Source organism: Phyllostomus hastatus, unplaced genomic scaffold, assembly GCF_019186645.2.
Source record: "Phyllostomus hastatus isolate PE091 unplaced genomic scaffold, TTU_PhHast_1.1 phas_scaffold_1674, whole genome shotgun sequence".
NCBI classification, from domain to species: Eukaryota; Metazoa; Chordata; class Mammalia; order Chiroptera; family Phyllostomidae; genus Phyllostomus; species Phyllostomus hastatus.
In genome coordinates this window covers 14,649,432-14,670,853 of record NW_025334011.1, presented here as the reverse complement: position 1 = coordinate 14,670,853, position 21,422 = coordinate 14,649,432, and the positions used below count along the sequence as shown (strand labels likewise).

At 34.4% G+C, this 21,422-nt stretch overlaps 1 protein-coding gene and 1 pseudogene across 1 annotated transcript in view; one reads left to right on the top strand and one right to left on the bottom strand.

The window, feature by feature from the left end:
* Nucleotides 1-21,422, top strand: part of GPR158 (G protein-coupled receptor 158) — a 358,403-nt gene that overhangs the window by 105,058 nt on the left and 231,923 nt on the right. The window lies entirely within an intron of this gene.
* On the bottom strand, nt 8,983-10,234 carry LOC123831032 (annotated as a pseudogene).

Sequence of the window (21,422 nt, the reverse complement as noted above, 5' to 3'; positions counted from 1 at the left end):
GCTTCTGTAACAAATTACCCACATTTAATGGCTTAAAACAACAAATATATTATTTTATACCTCTATAGATTAGAAGTCGGACACAGGCCTCCCTGGACTAACATCGGTCAACAGGACTGCATTCATTTCTGGAAGCTGTAGGGAAGAACCTGTTTTCTTGTCTTTTCTAGCTTCCAAAGTCTGCAGACATTCTTTGGCTTGTGGTCTATTTCTTAGCCCTTCAGAAATATGCATCTCTCTGATCTTTTTTCTATAGCCACATTCACGTCTGATTCTCTTCCTAAGCCTGCCTCTTTTACTTTCAGGGACACTTGTGATTATATTGTGCCCACGTGGATAATCCAAACTAATCTCTCTATTTTAAGGTAAACAATTTTAACTATAGAGTAACCTTAATTCCATCTGCAACTGTATTCTTCTTTGCCGTGTGAGTTAACATTCACAGGTTCTAGGGAGCAGGTCATGGGCATCTTTGGGGGAGGCACTCTTCTGTTTCCCACATTCTCAAATAAGTTGTTCTGTGTTCCTTTTGAGTACAAAGAGGCTAAAAAGGATTTTGCCTGGTAGAGATAGATCCTTACTTAACTTGTGTTGCTGAATAGATAAATATGATTTTAATTAATATGCAAATGTACATTTTTGGTAAAAGTAGCCAGTTTATTTTCTTAAATTGTTTTAATCCCCAGGCAGTCCTTTCTACTCTAAAGAGAAACATGGAAATAAAAGAAACTTCAGGGCTGGGGGAAGACTCAGGGACCCTGTGAGAGACTGTGAGAGATTATTATGTGTGTGTACAGAAATAAAACCAATTGAATTTGGTTTAGTTCAAATGAGGAACTATGAGGAAAAAGTAAAAATATCACTACCTCATTGATTGGCCTTCTTCAGGTGAAGGCTGAGACTAATGTGGTTTAGTGTGGTCCCCAACTTTTTTGACACGAGGGACTGGTTTTGTGGAAGACAATTTTTCCATGGACGCGGGGTGGGAGTGATGTTTTCGGGATGATTCAAGTACATTATATTCAAGCTCACCTCCTGCTGTATGGACTCCTGGAGTAACCTCTGGGCTTATCTCATTCGGCAACTCTGAGTTTTACCCATTTGTGCGCTATCAATGTAAGCTTTATATGATACCTACATAGGATTATATCAGTCATTTCAGTCCCTCTAAACATATTATAGGAATTTAGAGAAAGGTATGTATATCTATCAGATGAAGAGTTGGCAAGAGGGAAGAACTGTACAAAAGTAGTGTTTCTCAATAAAAATTTTTAATTAATAAAAACTGTGTTGCATTCCTTAATCTCTCGATTTCTAAAATAAGATGGTTATTTAAGTAAAAGATCATTTCTTAAAATGACCTTTTAAGATCCTAGTTCTAGCCTTAGAAGTGGGGTCGTGGCTGCTCATTAGAGATGAATTAGAAAAGTTCAGCGTCTGGGTCTTACCTCCAGAGACATTGGTTTAGTCGGTCAAATTCCTCAAATTTTATTTCAGCTGAGTGTTCCTTCCCAAAATAATGATCTTCATGCTCAAATTATAGTGAATATTAGTAAGGAAAACATACCCAGATTGTGTGAAGAGCTTATAAGTGAACATTTATTTGATTTCCTGTTCTAGATAAATCATATCCTATATATTGGTATGGTTAGTTTGATATTGGCTAGTATGATACCTCCAACTTTGTTATTCTTTCTCAAGATTGCTGTAGCTATTCAGATTCTTTTATGGTTCCATATAAATTTTTGGAATATTTGGTCTGGTGCTATGAAATACTCTGTTGGTATCTTGATAGGAATTGCATTGAATCTATATATAACTTGGGTAGTATGGACATTTTAATGATGTTAGTTCTTCCTATCCCTGAACACGGTATATGCTTCCACTTATTTGTATCTACTTCAATGTCTATAATTTTCCAAGTACAATTTCTTTTTTATATCCTTGGTTACATATATTTCTAGGTATTTTTAAAATGGAATTGTTGTTTTAGTCCCTTTCTGATAGTTAATAATTGATGTATAAAAATACAACTGATTCCTGGATATATGTTTATATCCTGCTACTTTACTGAATTCATTTATCAGTCCTAGTAGCTTTTTGGTATAATCCCTAGGGTTCTCTGTATACAGTGCCATGCCATCTGCAAATAATGACAGTTTTACTTCAGTTTTTTTCCAATTTGGATGCCTTTTATTTCCTCTTGTCTGATTGCTATGGCTAGGACTTCCAGTACTATGCTGAATAAGAGTGGTAAAAGTAGACATCCTTGTGTTCCCAATCTTAAGGGAAATGCTTTTAGTTATTGCCCATTGAGTGTGATGTTGACTGTGCATTTTCTATATAGGGCCTTTATTATGTTGAAGTTGTTCCCTATTCCACTTCTCTGAGAGTTCTTATCATAAATGGGTGCTGGATTTTTAGAAAATGCTTTTTCTGCATCTATTAATATGATCATTGATTTTTAATCTATATATTGTATATGTGGTATATCACATTTGTTAATTTGTGGATATTGTACCAACCTCGCATCTCTGGAATAAATCCCACTTGATCATGGTGTGTGATCTTTTCAGTGTATAGCTGAATCTGGTTTGCTAAAATTTTGTTGAGGATTTTAGCATCTGTGTTCATTAGGGATATTGGCCTATAATTTTCTTTCTTAGTAGTGTTCTTATCTGGTTTTGGAATTAGGATGATGCTTGCTTCATAAAATGAGCTTGGGAATCTTTCCTTCTCTTGGACTTTTTAGAATATTTTGAGAAAGAGAAGTGTTACTTCTTATTTGAATATTTGGTAAAATTCACATGTGAAGCCATCCTGTCCAGAACTTTTGGTTTTGGGCAGCTTTTGATTACTGCTTCAATTTCATTAGTTGTAATTTGTTTATTCAGATTTTATGACTCTTCCTGATTCAGTTTTGGAAGAATTATATATTTCTAGGAATTTATGCATTTCATCCAGATTATTTTATTTGTTGGTATACATTTGTTCATAATATTTTCTTACAATCCTTTGTTGTATATTTTTTATTAGGCATAAGACTTTTTGGCTATGTGAATGATATCTGTTAATATTTACCTTATTAGAACTTAGATGCAGAAAATCATAACTATTTATTAATTCACTTAAAAATAATAATGGTAAATCCATCACATGTTAGCACAGGTTTTTTTTAATGAGTTACTTTTATAAAGTTAGTGACAAGATTGACATTGTGCATTTTTATAAATCTCTGACATCTGGCTTCAACAGAACACAGGCAACTATTTGTATCTGTTTCTGCAACATATTCCATCTGTTGTTTCAACTTATTGCAACATTTTTTGAAGGAACTATCTGAAGAATATCTAGCTTCATACAGGTATATAGTTGGGAAACAAAAGAATATTTTAGTAACATTTTTTCAGAGAATTGTAGATATCCTCCTTCACTCCAAAACCTGACATGTGGCAATTTCTTAACGTTATTTGTAATGTGGAAACTGAAACCATTTCAGTGTACTTTTTGTACTATGTTACATCAAAACTCATTAGTATATCTTCCAGTTTGAATGGTATTTTTACCCATGCATAACTTTGTTAAATATGTATTGGAAATACTGTTTCACTGAGTTATGCAAATATTCCAGATATTATTGCATTTCATTAGGAAATATGAAAAAACCACATTTGTTAAAATTACTACTGATCTTATCTGCAAAGGCTTTAATTATTGGGAACTTGTCAAACTCATGGTGGTGAATAAGATTTCTAAAATTTGAATTTTGTATTTGGCAGCAACTCTTGCCATGCTCACTTTGTTCATTTTCTAGGAAATGTTGCCAGACATTCAATCTGAATAACTGTAATTTATCTGTCAGTTTTTCTGTTAAGGAAACTAGTGTTCCATAAAATAAGTGCTGATTTAGCTCACAACTGAAACAATTGTACAAGTTATTTTCCTTGAGACAAACACTATAATTTGTTGTGCAGCATAAGTCCTGCTGGTTTGTTTCCTATCACCTATGAGTTCTCTAGTGAAAAGGTTTTTACTTTCTTAGTATTCAGGAGTAAATGGATTTTGTTATTACTTTATTATTAATTTCTAGATATACTGAATTTTAATCAGAAAGCATTATTTTTAATACTTCTATTTTATGAAACTTACTCATGACTTCTGTATGTCTAATATATGGTAAACTTGTGAATATTTCATATGCACTTCAGATGAAGGTGTATTTTATAACTCATGAGGATAAAAAATTTGATATGATGTAGCTTATTCATTATACAGTATTTGTTGCTATATCTTTACTTAGTTTTTTTCCCATTGTATATGTCTTGTAATGAGAGTGGTATGTTGAAGTCTCTTTTTATTATTTTTTAATCCCTTCTTGAATACTTTTTAAATTTCTCCTTTGTGAATGTGATTGCTGTATTAATTGGTGCATGAATATTCATGCATGTGGTGTCTTTACTATGAATTGTGGTGTTTAGCTTTAAAAAGAGTTCTTCCTTGCATTTAATGCTTTTTATATTTGTTTCAGGTGTACAAAATAATGAAAAACAAATACTGTATGATTTCACTTATACAGAGAATCTATTTAATGCTTTTTGCCTGAATTACACTTCATTTCATAGCAGGATCACAACCCTTGCTTCCTTATTGGTTCCATTTGGTTTAGATGTCTCATTCTTCCTGGATCATTTTGTTTTTGGTGTGTCTGCTTATTTAGCATGGAGCTGGGTTTTATGTATGAGTCATATTGAAGGTTTTGTCTTGTAATTGGTTTGGTAAGCCTATCCACATTTATTGACTGTTCTATTTTATCTCAGCTCTGTACTATGCAGGGTAGGGCAAAAGTACATTTGCTGTTCTCGATACACAAAACACAGAGTTTATTCTTGTATTATTATTTAATTATTGTATTATTTTTCATACAAACTGTAAGCCTACTTTTCCCCACCTTGTGTATTTTTAATTTCTATGTTTTATTTACTGTTTTTCCCCACTCTGTGATTGGCTTTCTTTGTTCTTTAATTTCCAAAATATCCTTTGGTATTTAGAATGGTTTTTATTTTTTCTAGCAGCTACTTTTGTACTTAAAATACATTTTGAAATGCTGTTAGACTTTTTATTTCACCTTTTGCCATCTGATTCATCAGTTTTTAATTGTGTCATTTGACTTAACTGCTTATAAAATAGTCATTGAGCTTCTTTCTCCTCTTTTGTGCCATGTTTCACTTAAACTATTTATACTTTTTTAGAACATACTTTTTTTATATCCTTGTTTTCATCTGTTTTTTCTCTTCTATCTAAAGCTGAAGTTTCTCCAGAGCAGAGGTTAGGTGGTACTCACTTGCTTGTAGAATGCTCAGCAAGCACTCATATGTACTGTGTTCCATGAGCTTTTCTATATTTAAAACTTCTTTTCGGTAGTCTTGGTACTTGAAGCTTGGCAGCATATAAAGACCGCATTTCATATTTTCTTTGCTTTAGTTTTTGAAAATGCTGTTTTGTTGTTGCCTTGCTTTAATTGTTGCTTTTGAGAAGTCTGATGTTCACCTAATGCTCTTGCAATTGTAAGTTATTTGATCTGTTTCTTTGAGACCCTGACAATTTTCTCTATCTTTGTAACCTAATAGTTTTAATAAAATATATCTCAGAGTGATCATTAAAGATTAATTTTCCAGAGTACATGGTAGGCACTTCTATTTATAGAATAAAGTAGAGGTTCCAAACCCTCTCAGTTCCTAGTACCCATAGAGTCTCAGCAATATTTTTCATGGGGACTCTAAGGCCAAAAGAAATGTATGTGTATAACAGTTTTATTCATTCAGTGTGCTATTTTGAAGAACTTAGTATTTATGTCCTAACAACTTAGTGGCCACTTGAAAACAGTTAAAAGAAAGAAAGTGTTTTTATTTTGTTCCTAACTCAAATCACCAACCATTGGGTCGTGTGAGCCTGTCAAGCCCTGTGTGGTATCTCACAGCCTAGAATGAAGTTGTATGCTACCTATCCCACATCAACTCTCATGTTGTCTCACTTCTCTTCCCAATTACCGTTGACAGTTCCACCTCACAGTGATTTCATCCCCTGGAAAGAAAGGTATTGCTATCCATTGTTGAATCTGTGAACTACTTGAACTACTTGCTTATGTGATTTTCAAGAGGTGTCAAATATTAATGTGTTTTTCTAAAATATATAAAATATTTCATGTCATGGCTGTGAATTGACCCAGCATACTGGTAAACCTTCCCACACAATTTGGGAACCATTATATGATCTTCTTTTACTTTTGAAAGGTTATTTTGCTGTATAATTTTAAATATTAGTTTTTTTCCATTTTTTAATTTCCCTTCTTCAGGGACTCCAATTTTACATTTGTTGTATATTCTTTGACTATTTTAACTACTTTCTTTATGACTTTTTTCATGTTTTAAAGCTCACTTTCATTCTCTTGATTTTCTTTTACTTAAATACCAGATAAGGTTTAGTCATAGCCACTTTTCCCTGGGCATTTGTAATTTAATTTTTATTTCTAATTTAACTTTTGTCTTTTTCTTTTATTTCTTTTCTGAAACAAATAATTCTGAGTTCTATAATCTCTTCCTTCTCCTCAATCATTTTAGTTGTTATTTTTTAATTTCTGGCTCAATATTTGTTTTCATAGCACTCAAATATTTGTGTGAGGATCTTTAATTCATTCAAAATCTTGTATTATCATCTTTTTTTCTTTATGTTTAGATTTTTATCAGCTGAATGTTTTTATTCTCAATTTGTATTTTCTACTTACCGTACCTTTGATTATACCTCTACTTTCCTGGATAGGGCTAGCAATCTGAATGTGACCTGTGGGATTCCTAGTTCAAGAATCATGTACTTCTGTTAGTAAAGTGACATATAGTTTACTTATGAGTGGTTTCTTTGGAAAGTAGTGAGGGAAGGGGAAGAAGGTGTGTCTTTCAGCTGTGTGTGTATATATATGTATAACATGTCTTGTAGCATCCTGAATTTATCCATCTGGCTTTTCTTTCTCCTTATGGTACAATTTCCAATTTCTCTTTCCTTTCTTTTGATTTCTTTCTCCATCAGCATTGCCTTTTCAAGACTGCCTTTTGTGATCCCCTGAGCACTTTTAAGTGCCTTGCTTATAATTAACACTGATCTATTAGGCCCTCTGTTCCCAGCATTTTCACACCTAGGGTAGAATTTCTCTTTCCAAAGGTGACTGAATTTAATTAAAGACTCTGAATTCCATTCTTCTCTCTTCTGTATAGTTTCTTTTTCAGGATCTTGATTTGGGACAGGATATTAGAAATAGCTCCACTGAAAAATAGTATTTGTTTTTTCTCAAATCACATTTTTTCTCAAATTATATCTCTATAAATCAAATATATAATTTGATTTTGGTACTACTCTCTGTCTTCTAGTTATGCTGCAAGTATGTATTCATAGGCATTATTTTTTATTGTTGATCTAAATGGTTTTTGGAAGATATTTGCAATATTTTTATTTATATCATCATTATTATGTTAGATATTGTTTAGCTATACTTACAATATTTTATTAAAAAATGAAAATCTGAAACATTTAATTTCTGCTTTAAATTCATCATTTGCCTTTAAGCTCTTGTCGTGCACTATAATAACCAAGTAAAATGGCTATAATTAATACAATAAGGAATGTTGTTCTTGTGGAACACAGTAGATTGCATTTCCTGCCTTTAGGTATTCAAATGTAAACATTCTAAAAAGTATCATGTTGATGTAACAAAGCAGTTCTTCTGTATTTTCCAGTACACTCAGCCTTTTATATAATTTGCAATCCCTGGGCTAAAGGTTAAAGTCTAAATTCTTTAATGTGATTTGAAAGACTTTACCTTAATTGGCTCCTTCAAACCTCTTGCTCCAAAGGAACTAAACTGTACGTATTTCTCTACATGCACCACAGTCTTTCAGTTTGTTTGTTTGCTAGAATGGCATTTGCCTTCCTCGTTTCCTTGGTTAACATAAGCTTGTGGGACTCTTAGGTGTCACATTCACCAGGATTCTTTCTTGACTGACTTCCTGTCTAGAGTAGCTAACCTTCAGTGTTCATCTTTATGATTCTGTGAACACTTCCATAATCAAACTTGTCACAGTATATTGAAATTTATTGTGTAAACAATACCCTGACCCATTAGATTGAATATTTTAGGAATAAGGGACATGTCTTACTCATTTTTTAATTCCTAGAATCTAGTACAATGTCTGGGACATAATTGATTTTCAATAAACATCTGTCCAACAGTACACTAAAAGTAAAGTCTCAGAAGTTCAAAGAGAATCTCTTGGATTTGATGCACACTGGTCTTTAGAATGAAACCTAATATGAGTAGATAAAATTCTGAGAGAGCCATATTAGACTTTTTATAGTTAATGAGGAATCTTATTTGCTGCCAAATAGGTCAATTTTACCTAAAACAAAAAATCGTATGATACTGACGATAAATAGTTGCTGGCATAGAAATTTTCTTTCTAACTTACCATGAGTAGCTCCTGCCCTGTATTTGTTATTGTCTGTTTACACACATGTATGGTGATAGTTGATATTGCTAAGACCCAGAGAACAATTGCCTTTTTGTATATTATAGTATATGTAAAAAAAAAGCAGATTCAAAATCCAACCAGAGCCCCTTGCCTCCTATGATAGGGGATTTACTGCTTCTGTGACAAAGGGTAGGCTTAATATGAACTTTGTGTTGTTTATCCAAGTACTTTGTTTTTGTTTGTTTGCCTCTATCAGATCTCTCTTTGACATTTGAGACAGTGCCACCCTAATTCAACCCCCTCAAGCCACACTGTTTATAGACATGTTGATTTTTTTAAGATGTAAGAAGTAAAAAGGGCTACAACTTCATTAAAAGTAAGTATATGTAACCTATAGCATATATAGATGGCAGCCAATTTTATTTGCAGATATCACCATACTCCAACTCAAATCCACAAGTTACACCTATTCCACAGCCTTGGCTAAAACTTGAACTAGTGCAGAATTTGGCTGTGCTAGAGTGCTGATGTTAGCATTCTCAGACATGGCATACTTGTTCCTGATAGCCATATGCTTTGTAAGCCCACTATTTGCCATGCCTATATTCTTAGCCAGTTGTTGCAAAACAAGAAGAAGGGATTCTTCAGTGTATGACAGGTAAGGCTGAAGAGTTATTGTCTATTCACCATTATCAAGAATTTTTCATGCCAAACAAAAAGTTCCTGCTGTCGTCTGAGAAGGTAGAGAGTATACTATACTGTAGTTAAACACAGTTAGTTCCATCAGATATTTGGCATCAACCTCTTCAATCTTAGATGCTCTTCAAAGGAAGTACAGGGATAGATGGCAACCCAGACAGAAATTTAAAGATTTTAGAATCTTCATTTCTATCTGTCTGATTTGAAGCTCAGAATGTGTTGTCAGTCACAAACACAAAGTCACCAATTTCTGGAGAGCACATTTCTTCATATTTGCTCACAATAAACATGGCAGTGACAACAACCAGCTGCAGCATCTTCTTGGGCACACAATTATTCTGTGTGAACTGATCAATAATGGAAACAGTCATGCATGTGGTCTTCTGCAGTAACTGGGATTTCATTTGAACCTGTACCAGCCAATCAATTAGGATTGCTCTCATATTTCCAATGACTTCACAACCCACTAGGTATTTCAGTCTGACTGCTTACTCTTTCCCAAGTTGTCTCAGATAAGAATAGGTATGTTTTCACATGTTTATTCCAGCAAGTGGGATCTGCTCCATCTTCTGCATCCACATGAGAATTATACAAGAGAAAGCCTAACATGGATGTTCTCTGCAGGTGTGCATCCAGATGTTTTCACTGGGCTAGGAGAGGGGGTATGAACCCAAATAGGCTAAGAAAAAGTTTTTCTTCATAAACAGGTTCTGGTTCTGGCTCTAGTGCTGGCTCCAGCACAGTCACGGCACAAGCTCAAGTGCCTTTTCCAGAAGTTTTGGTAGTTTTTTAGCAATAACTTTTCTAGCATCTGCAGTTTTTGCTTCCATTTTCACAGGCAATTTGGCCTGTGATTATTCACTGTCTTTGTTACCAATGTTTCCAAGAGCTATTCTTGGCATCAGCCTGGATTTAGAAGCTACAGCAGTAGGCGCAGGCATGCACTTTGCACCTGTAATACTGACCTTTGCCTTATTTTCAGCATTAAATTTTATGTTTCTGGTTACCCAGAGCATCATGGCTTCCTCTTCACCAAGCAGCAGCTAAGTGGGCAAAAGCAGAAAATAGGAGATCTCAACAAACAGAGGACATGAACCCACACAGACCAAAAGTCATTTCTCCATAGCACATCCTATAGATATATTTCTTAAGACAGTTGATCATGATACAATATGGCTATATATATTTAAGCATAGTGCAGGAATACAGAAGGGGCCCCATGCATCTGCAAACCTATTTTCTCATGTTATGGCTGAGCCACACACTATTGCTTACCTTCTACACACTATTCTTGTGATGGTTCTTATTTTTCTACTTTTTATTATATTTTATTGATTATGCTATTACAGTTGTCCTAATTTTCTTCCTTTATCCCCCTCCACCCAGCATCCCCTACTCCCTCAAGCAATCCTTACACAATTGTTCATGTCCATGGGTCATGTGTACAAGTTCTTTGGCTACTCCATTTCCTATACTGTACTTTACATCTCCATGGCTGTTCTGTGACTACCAATTTGTAATTCCTAATCCCCTCACCTCTTCACCCATTCCCCTACATCCTTCCTCCCACCTGGCAAGCATCAAAACACTCTCCATATCCATGATTCTGCCTCTGTTCTTCGTGTTTGCTTAGTTTTTTTTTTAATCCTTGCTTCCTGGACTTGTATATCTATTTCCTTCACCAAATTAGGGAAGTTTTCTTTCAGTATTTTTTCAAATAGATTTCTAATTTCTTGCTCTTTTTCTTCTTCTGGTACCCCTATGATGTGAATGTTAGGCCTCTTGAAATTGTCCCAGAGGTTGCTTATACTATCCTCACTTGTTTAAATTCTTTTTCCTTCTTGTTCCTCTGATTAGTTGGTTTTTGCTTCCTTATGTTTACCTATGTCACCATCTTGACCAGATCTCCATTTTTTTACTTTTATAATTCATGATCTATTTATGTTTTGTGTTTTTCATAGTCCATTTGGGCTGCCATAACAACGTACCACAAACTAGGTATCTTAAAAACAACAGAAATTTATTTCTCTAAGTTCTGGAGTCTGGGAAGTCCAAGATCAAGATGCCAGCATGGTCATATTCTAATAAGAACCCTCTTCCTGGTCATAGCTGGTAACTTTTTGTTGTCTCCTCATGTGGTGAAAGGGGAAAGGGAGTCTCTGTGGAGTCTCTTTTATAAGACCTCTATTTCCACTTGTGAGGGCTCCACCTTAATGATGTAAACACTTCTCAAGGCACCATTTCCTAATGCTATCACCCTAGTACTTTAACATATGAATTTTAAAACAGCTACAGGTTTAATTCTTTTATAGATATGAGGCTATTCATATTATCCATTTCTTCCTAACTGAACATTGTTATTATTTATACTTTAAGGCATGATATTTTCTTATCCTTTTAATATCTGTAGAATCTGTATTGATATCTCCTATTTTCTCATATTAGTAATTTGTGTCTTCAGTCTTTATTTTCCAATCAGTCTGAGTACATGTATGAATTTTATTAATTTTTCTCAAGTAGTTAGCTTTTGGTTTCATTGATTTTTTTCTCTATTTTATTTTCCATTTTTATTATTCTACTCAGACATTTATTATCTTTTTTCCTGCATTCATTGGATTTCAGTTGTTCTTTGTTTCTAGTTTCCTTAAGTAGAAGCAGAATTCCTTGGTTTGAGACATCTTTTTTTCTGATACAGATGTTAGCTGCTATAAATTTCCCCTAAGCATTGCTTTTTTGATACCCACACATTTTGATATGTTGGTTTTCATTTTCATTTTGGTCAAAGTGCCCTCTAATTTTTTGTTTTGTTGTCTTTCTTTGACTTATGGATTATTTAGATTGTTGTCTACTGTTTCCAAGCATTAGGAGCTTTCTTTTGAGATCTTTCTTTTATCAGTTTCTAAATTAATTTCATTGTTGTCAGAGAACACAGTTTGTACTACTTTCATCCTATTAAATATAGTAAGAATTATTTTATGTCCCAGGGTATAACTTATTTTAGGAAATTTTCTATGTTCCTTCGGAAAGATGTCCCTATGTTCCTTTGCTGGTTGGGTAGAATATTCTATAATTGTTGATTGGGCCAACTTAGTTGATAGCATTGCTCAAATCTATATCCTTGTTGATTTTCTACTTGTTCTATCAATTGTTGAGAGACAGGGATTAAAATAAGTCAGTGTAATTGTGGATTTATCTCTCTGTAGTTCTATCAATTTTCATGCATATTCTTTTATTGAGATATAGTTGACATGTATGCTTCATGTATTTTGAAGCTACATTTTTAAGTGCATAAATGTTTAGGAAATTTCTATCCTCCTGACAAATTTACTCTTTTACCATAATGAAATTGCTTCTTTAACACTGAAAATATTGTTTGCCTAGAAAACTACTTGTTCTGACATTAGTATAATTCATATGGGGAGAGGAGGACATCTGCATGGGGAGAGGCAGCAGCAGGGATAGGAGATTGTCTCTATAGAGGAGGATTGATCTAATTAATTAATGATAACAAGACCTAGGTTTCTTACTGTCTGAGAAATACACACATATTTGGAAAGAATGAGAATATACCTGTGATATTGGATTAGAATTAGAAATATCAGTTAGAATTTATGATTTTAATGAATAAATATTAAAGTAACTGTCTACTGATATGGACACCGGCCCGCAGTGTCTGTGGAATTATGGATGAGATGAGACAAATTCATAGGGACTACAGAAATCCTGTGAAGAAAAAGGCATGACACAACTACTCTCTCAGTGAGAGAGGGCCGGCCCCCATCCCTTGCCAGGACAGGCTTTTATTGCTTTCTGGCCCCTTACATTAAGTATGGTCCTCATTTACTATGCATAGGTTCACTGTAAAAGGTGGTTACCTTTTACGGAAAACAAAGGAGAGGATGTTGCTAATTACATCAAAAAAGAAGGGTATTTGCAAATGTAAAGGGAGAAGTGGTTGAACTGGTTACATTCATCATTGGGAGGTTTAGCATAGATTTTAGGAAGTTACTTTAAAGATACGCAGTAAACATTTGCTACCTCAATTCAAGGTGAGCATGTTTTAGCAAAAAGCAAGTCTCAAAGCAGCCTAGGTACAATGCAGGCCTGATTCCCCACGGGAGAACCTATCCATGGGCACGGGTCCTATGTGCTGGACCTCACTTTCTATTAGCCTTACCGAGTGGGAGCTGGGCTACATTTCCCACACCATGCAGAACAGTCTCCTATAGTCTACATTTCTGTGTTTGGTTGTGTATATGTTCATGTGTGTGGTGCATATTTATATTTTCTAGTTCTGTCCACCAAGAAGTTCTGGGAATAGCTGCATATTAATAGCAATCTATACCTAACACCCAGGTCTTTCCTTCTAAATATCATTTTCCACTAAAATGAAACAGGGCTCCTTGAGGAAATGGTTCATTCTGGGACAAGGGCAGTGAGAGTACAAGATAAGCCTGGAATATCTTTTATCAGAAAATAAGGATGTTCTCAAATAGTGGTAGGATGTGTTTAAACTTCATGTAACTTAGGTTACCACTCTCAAAATCTGGTTCAATTTTCCATCAGAATATGTAATGATAGTTATCTATTATATTTTAACCCACTGAATAGAATAGGAAACCAAGAGCTAGATGAGACATACATATATACATACATACATACATAAGTGTTTGATGACAAAAGGTATAGTAACATAGTTTTACAATACTTCCCCACAAAATATTAATTATGAAAGAGAAAGAGCTATTTTACAATGGAGAAGACTGAAGATACCACCTTAATTAAGTAATCATCATACTGGCACAGTTTGAACCTATGTGCCGCCTGATAGGATGCAACAAGAAGAACACAACATTACTGCTGTAATATTTCTACCACATCTGCATAAATTGAATCTCTTTATGCAGAGATACTGATTAGACCAAGATTGAGTTCCATTCCACAAAATAACTAACTTATAATTTTCAAAAAGGATCAGGGTTTATTATAAGAGTTAAAGGAATGCTTAGAAAATGCTATATATTAGACATGAAAACATATGATTCTGACTTTTTTTTTTGCTATGGTAAAAGTTATGGGGACAGAGATTGCCGATCAGATACCCCATTATGCATACATACTTTCTTAAAGGTTCAGGATAAGAAAGTTTCTGGTATTAAACTTTCAATTTTATGATTAACTCAAAAGATTTTAAATGTTAAATAAAAGAAGTCCGTATAAAAAGCATCAAAGTTGTAATCTACTCTGATTCAGTTCAGTTATTGATTAATTTTAACATTATTCTGAAGAGCCTAATGACTTTTTTCCCTAAAAACTTTATGTAGCCTTAAACTCTCTGGGCTATTTCTGAAAATAGCTTCTCTGGTAGTAGAGGAAGGAAAAAACTTTTCAGTGAAGGAAAATGAAATGATAGGGAGTTTAATTGATTTTCTCTGCTTCAAGTAATTGTTACAGCTAGAAGTAAAAATGTTGGCTTTTTTGTTTTCCAACCAATTTTAAAAAGTATTTTATAACTTAAAATTATGTGAAAGTACCTTAACCAGTTATGGTCCTGTATTCCTCCTCTAAAAATGAGGGTTTGCTTAAAGTATTTTCCATCTTTGCGACAATAGGTAGCAGTGTCACCCTTTCTGAGGGGCTCATGGATAGAACTACTGAAGTCTGATATGATTTCGTCACTATGAAGAAACTCTCTTACCAACAAGTTCTCTCCCCAGTGGTATGAAATTGCCAGTATTAGATCTATCCCATTGGATTAAGATACTATTTCTTAAAATGCCCTTTAGAGAGTAGTTACAGGTCTTTTTTTTTCTAATGGATCTTTATAGTTTAAGCCACTGAATAAAACAGGAAACCAGGAGCTAAGTGAGACATACATACATACATACATACATACATACATACATAGGTGTTTTATAAGAAAAGGTATAGTAACATAGTTTCATGATACTTCCCATATGTTAGAAAACTCTGGTTTAAATTGATTTCCTTATCTAGACTTTTCAAAACTGTTAAAATGCCAGAAATCTTTGTGACCCTATAAGAGAAATATACAGCTCATTGTTTTGCAAACTCAGTTGCCAGGGCAACTTTTTAAAGGAGCACTTTGTAGAAGTATTGTTTCATGGAAAATATTTTGGACAAAGATGGGTAAAGAAAAAGTGCATTATTAGAGAAGGATGTAAGTGAAAAATCTTGTAAAATCACATGTAAAATCTTAGCTAGCATTTATTATCTTGGCAAAATAGTTCTGTAATACTACTCCAGAAGTTGGAAGTAGTTCTTCTCTCAAAACCCATGCCATGCATGGGTGATTCCAGTGTAAGGGTAGACTTGAGAGTAACACTGGACCATGAGTTTGAGCATCTAACAAGTACTAATATCATAGGCTAGAAGAACCACAGATTGCCCATTGCACTGACTTGGTTACAGTCCAGGTTCTTTCAGTTCCATTCTGTGTGTTTTTGGTCAACTCAGTAACCACTCTGATCTCAGTTTCCTCATCACGAAAATGAAGATAAAACAATGATGATAATAACAATACTTGTAGTAGCAAATACTTATGTAGCACTTACAGGTGGGTACTGTTCTGATTGCTTAATATCTATTGACTCATTTGATCCTCACAAAAGTCACTTGAGATTTTCTTCATTCTATATAAAAATTCTAACCATACAGGATTGTTTCAATGATTAGATAAAATATATAAAATGTCTTTTGCAGTGCCTAGAACAGACTGAGCACTTATTAAATATGAAATCATTATCATCCTCATCATGGGGGTACTGGCAATGGGGGTGTATAGTAGAGAGGAGGTCAGGCTGTGGAGGTGTAATGAGCTATAAATGCAGAATGGAGAGCACTGCAGATAAACTTCACATCATTCAGTCTTCCCTGGAGCTAATTATGGCCATAACTCCCTATCCTTTATTATTTTTACACACTAAAAATCCTAATTTCCCTCCTACATCAAAATGTTATCTTCAGCAAACAAACTTTTATTTAATCAACAAATCTGTTTTCTATTGAGTGCCTACTATGGATAATATAAGTGAAATATGTCAGATGATCATTAGCACAAAGGAGAGGCAGATAGGAAGTGTGGCATGAGAATGCGGTTAGTTTTTATAATTTTTCTTCCATTTTTCTCTATAATGTCCATAGATAAGTCCACCCAGCAGAGGCAAAGGCAAAATGCAAAGAGATGGGGCAAAAGGGGAAGAATTAGGGTATAAAACCAATAATTGGCATTTAACTTTTTTTTTATTCATTCAAATGTGTGAAATGAAGAAAAACCTCCCTAAAGTACCTCCAATGCCACTTTACCTTATGCACCTGGACACATTTTTTAAAACCAGTGTCTTGAAGCCATGATTCATAGTCACCCGGGCAACCTTATTTCATTGACTTCTTTAGGTTTTCCATGGCCTGAAGTATTTGCTAACGTAATGCTTCACAAATGGCTAATACATTGCTACACTAAGCAGAATTTCTGCTGTCAGCAGTGCACCAGCAAATGAAGTGCCTCACGAGGGATCCATTGAATTAAATGGTGCACACTGGACTGGCTCTGTTCTCTCCCATTTTGGGATGACTTCACCTTCTCAGTCCCCAAGTGAAATAAAATTCCTTCCATCTGTGCTAGACTTGCATTCTGAAGGGATTTTTGGGATTTATGATTCTTTGAGATAGAAGGCAGGAGCAATGAAGCACTAACCAGATGTAAATTGCCACACTGGTTTTTATAACTGCTGCTATTGATGAGGGAGTTAATTGCCTGTGTTCTTCATTTTTAACTATTGGGCTTAACTGGAAACTGAAAAGTTGACAAAATTACAAAAAGCTTAAGAGAACAAAAGAAAAGAATGAAGAAAAAAGATTGAAATTCAGAATGATTTGGCTGGGATCACTAAACAGTTTTATTATTGTCATTAGGGAAGATGATCAGAATCTTTTAAAAATTCTTTATTTTATTTATTTTTTTTAATTTTTTTTAAAGACTTTATTTATTTAGAGAGGGAAGGGAGGGAGAGAGAGAGAGAGAGAAAGAGAGAGAGAGAAAGAGAGAGAGAGAGAAACATCAATGTGCGGTTGCTGGGGGCCGTGGCCTGCAACCCAGGCATGTGCCCTGACTGGGAATCGAACCTGCTATGCCTGGTTCGCAGCCCGGGCTCAGTCCACTGAGCCACGCCAGCCAGGGCTCTTTATTTTATTTTTTTAAGTTTAATCTTTATTGTATTTTTTTCTGTTACCTGTTTAGACCCTTTATACTCCCCTGCCCCCAGTAATCACCACACTGTTGTCCATGTGCATGAGTCCTCTTTCCTTTTTGCTCAATCCCTCCACCCTCTAACCTCCCCCACCCACTACCTGTCATCTGCTTTCCATCTCTGAGTCTGTGTCTTAATTGTTTTTTGGAATTTGTATATATTAAGTTATTGAAGTAAATCTATTAGTAGACATTTGTGTTGAGTGTACTCCTCTATGGTAACTAATAGATTGGTTGCTGGAGAAGCCACTTTCTGACACTTAAGACAAAGATTTTTAAAATGAGAGTATTAACAATGTGTTCTATAGATAATGCTAAAGCATATACAATTTGTCCCTGTAATTTGGTTAGGGCATTAGGTTTGAGAATTTATTTACTGGAAACATTCTTGAATAAGAAGACTCTAATTCCTGTTTTGGTAACGAGTGAAGAGAAATACATGAAGATAGATACCAAGGAATTCTTACAATTTTTAATCCTGAAATGCACCTGTGGCAACGTTTGGAACTGTGATTGAATTGGAGGTCTCATAGAGATTCGAAAGACTGAGACTTGTTGATAAACTATATTTTAGTAGGAAGTTATTAAAAATATCAATAATAGTACATTATTAAATATATGTTCCATTATATATATATTTGGTACCTAATGTTTGCCTTGTTGGGATATTTTCTAAGCCTCTGAAAACCTGAAGAATATATTGATAGCATAAAATAATCTTTAATGATTTAGAAGCCAATATATCCAGTAAATCAATAAAAGCTACTATAAATAGTTCTTTTTGTCCACAGAAATGAAACAATGAATGTGCCAAACTAAAGTAAAAAATGGAATGACATTTTATATATCTTAACTTAGTAGTAATTTCATGTATGATTACTTTCCATTTACTCTCAATAGTTCACTGGAAATTTAGAATTATTTTGCCTGGAAGTTTCAGCAAAATGCTTTTAATTTGATTTGCTTTGTTGTAGATAATGTACATACTGATATACATTTTATGTCCATTACTCAGCCTGTTGTACAACTGTTCAAAGGTTTTCAGATTTTATGATTTGGATTCATTAATCCAGCTCTTGGATCCCATAGTGTCTCTCCTAGGGTGCAGTCCCAAAGGACAGACTATTGTCTCTTACTTACATTATTATCCAGCCCCTTTTTCCTGACAGATGTAGGATTGTATATCATCTGTGTTTATTCCCTTTAACTTTTAAACCATTCTCTTGTAGCCAAGATACCCTTTTACTTCCCTTTTATATTCCAAAGACTTCCTTTCTTTTTATAATTGTCCCCCACATTGGTGACTCACATTTTTTGAATAGAATTTTTATGCTTGCTGAAAAAACACATAATGAAAGGCACATATATTAAAATTTAGCATAAGGGAACTCAAATTTGGGGAGGTATTCAGTGCTTTTTTTTATCCTATTCCTTGGACAGTTTTATAAGTAGCTGTATAAGAGAGATAGACCACAATCAAAAAACACCAGGCTATACTAGGGTTACCATACAGGATATTGATCCTGTTATATCTCTGATATGATAATGTTTGAAAATTAGGATCTGGGAATGTTTAGGAAACAGTTTATGGTCTGTACTGTTGGGGTTGAATTTCACTTTCTGGCATCTCTTATTAAGAAAACTTTTTTTCATTCATAATGAAACCAAGTTGACTCAATGGTAAGTTGACTCAATCAACATTTGAATAGTTAAGACCTTAACTTAGCTTTTGGAAAAAACACCATTCTTTTAGCTACCAAAAAGAATCCAGCAGAATGGACTGCAGCAATCTACTTTTTTTACTGTTATTCAGTTACAGTTGTCCCTATTTTTCCCCCATTACTCTCCCCTGCCTTGCCTACCACCCCCCAACACCACATTCAATCCTCCCTCCCTTTGTCCTTGTCCATGGGTCCTCAGCAGCCTACTTCTTATTGGAAGGACTGTAACTATAACATTTCATGTTTGGCCCTATATTGAATGCCCAAATTATAATAAATACAGTATGATAATAATAAATGTATATTTTTATTTTTAAAAGTACTTTTTCTGCACTGGATAAATACTGCTTTCAGAAAAGAGAAAGAAAGGAAGGAAAAACCATCTTTTTTTTTACAATGTAGAATGACACATTTAATGGAATTTCCAGTATTTTATTTTCTTTACTGACTTAACTGTAGTCTTTTCAAGTTAATTAGATAAATGTCACACTTTTATACAAATTGTTGTTTTGGTGATGTGCTGGTTTGGATTTATGTAAGTTTTGTTCTGATTAGAGGTGAGAATGAACAGGAGATAAACCATGTATAAACCATAGCCTATAACCATAGCCAAAAACAGGCTGGCTTAAACATTACTCCCAGAGCTGTGATCGCATATCAAAGTGTGTAGGGAATAAAATGAACCTTAAGAAAGGCTAAAAGCAGTGACTCAGAAGAGAAGTTGCCACCACTGCCTGCGGCTTTCATCAGTATACCTGGCCTGTTTTGTCCCAGGCTCCGCACTCAAGTTAGAGCCCTGGGTCACGCAAGCCACATGCTCCACAGTGTTTGAATATGGCATCATTTTGAGATTGAGAAGAGCCCATTTTATCATGGTTTTAAAAGGATCTTTTTCTCTCTCTAGGATTTTATTTAAATTAATATGTGGGAGTGGCAATGTACATAAAACAAGACTGGCAATGAATTGATAATTGCTGAGAGTTCACTATTTGCTCTACTTTATGTATGTTTGAAATATTATCCAATAAAGATTATACTAAAACAATATGAAAACAAAACTGGAGTCCAAAAATTATGAAAAGGAAAAATCCTTTGTTAACATATGGCATACAAGAAAAAATAACATATACATATAGTTCTGTGGTTTTAAATTTGGAGATTCATAGAATGCGTTTATCAGAATCACTCAGTGAAGGGGAGGTTTAGGGCAGATACAGTTTTGAGGGACCATCTCTGAGATTCCAGTTCAGTAAATCTGGGAAGGAAAACAGCTTTGCAGTGGTTCTGATGTGCTGACAGGTTTGGGAACAACTGCTGATGTAATCTGGCTGGATTATGTCATGAAATTCATTCTGGCAAGACAAATGGAGATATAAAAAAGATAGAAAATAGTACAATTGGTAAAGTTCTTAAGGTACAACTATGGCAGTTTTTTCATTATTTGTAGCATATGATGTTGGTTTCCTTGGAATGTGATCTAGCAAGAATTCATAGAGCATTAGAGCTAAAATTGTGTATTTCTTGTCCAATCTCTTTATTTTATGGATAAAAATTGAGGCCTAGAGAGAACATGGCACAAAACTCAATAGCTAAGTTTAGCAAATATTTATTGAAAAGCTGTAAGATACAGGCATTGTGTGTGAGTAGGAACTTGGACCACAAATTTACTAAAAGGTCTATTTTCTGACTTGGAGAAACTTGTCCATATTTTCTTACTTTCATTTCATTATTTTATCATACTATGCTACTCTGTTCTTGTCTTTCCTCTAACTTTATGTGAGCTTATTTAACTTTGCAAAGGACATTTAAATTTAAAATATTTTCCAATATTTGGGATTTATCCTTGAACTTAAAGAACAAAGGAATCAAAGAACATGATGACAGCTGGTAGCATGGGAGGTTAAGGGGTGGAGGGATTGAGCAAAAAGTTAAAAGGACTCATGGACATGAACAACAATGTGGTGATTGCTGGGGGCAGGGAGTTAGAAGGGGACTAAATGATAATGAGAAAAATACAATAAAGATTAAATTTAAAAAATGCTACTCCTAAAAGTAACATCTGTGTATCCCTAAGAAACAATAGTCACTCTCCATAAAAACCATTCCAATACACTGTAGGTTTCCCCCAGCATCAACATCTGATGAAGAAAGATGGCTTGGTGCAACAGAGGGAAGATGGGATCTGTGAGTTACTAACCCTTGTGTGACATTAACTGG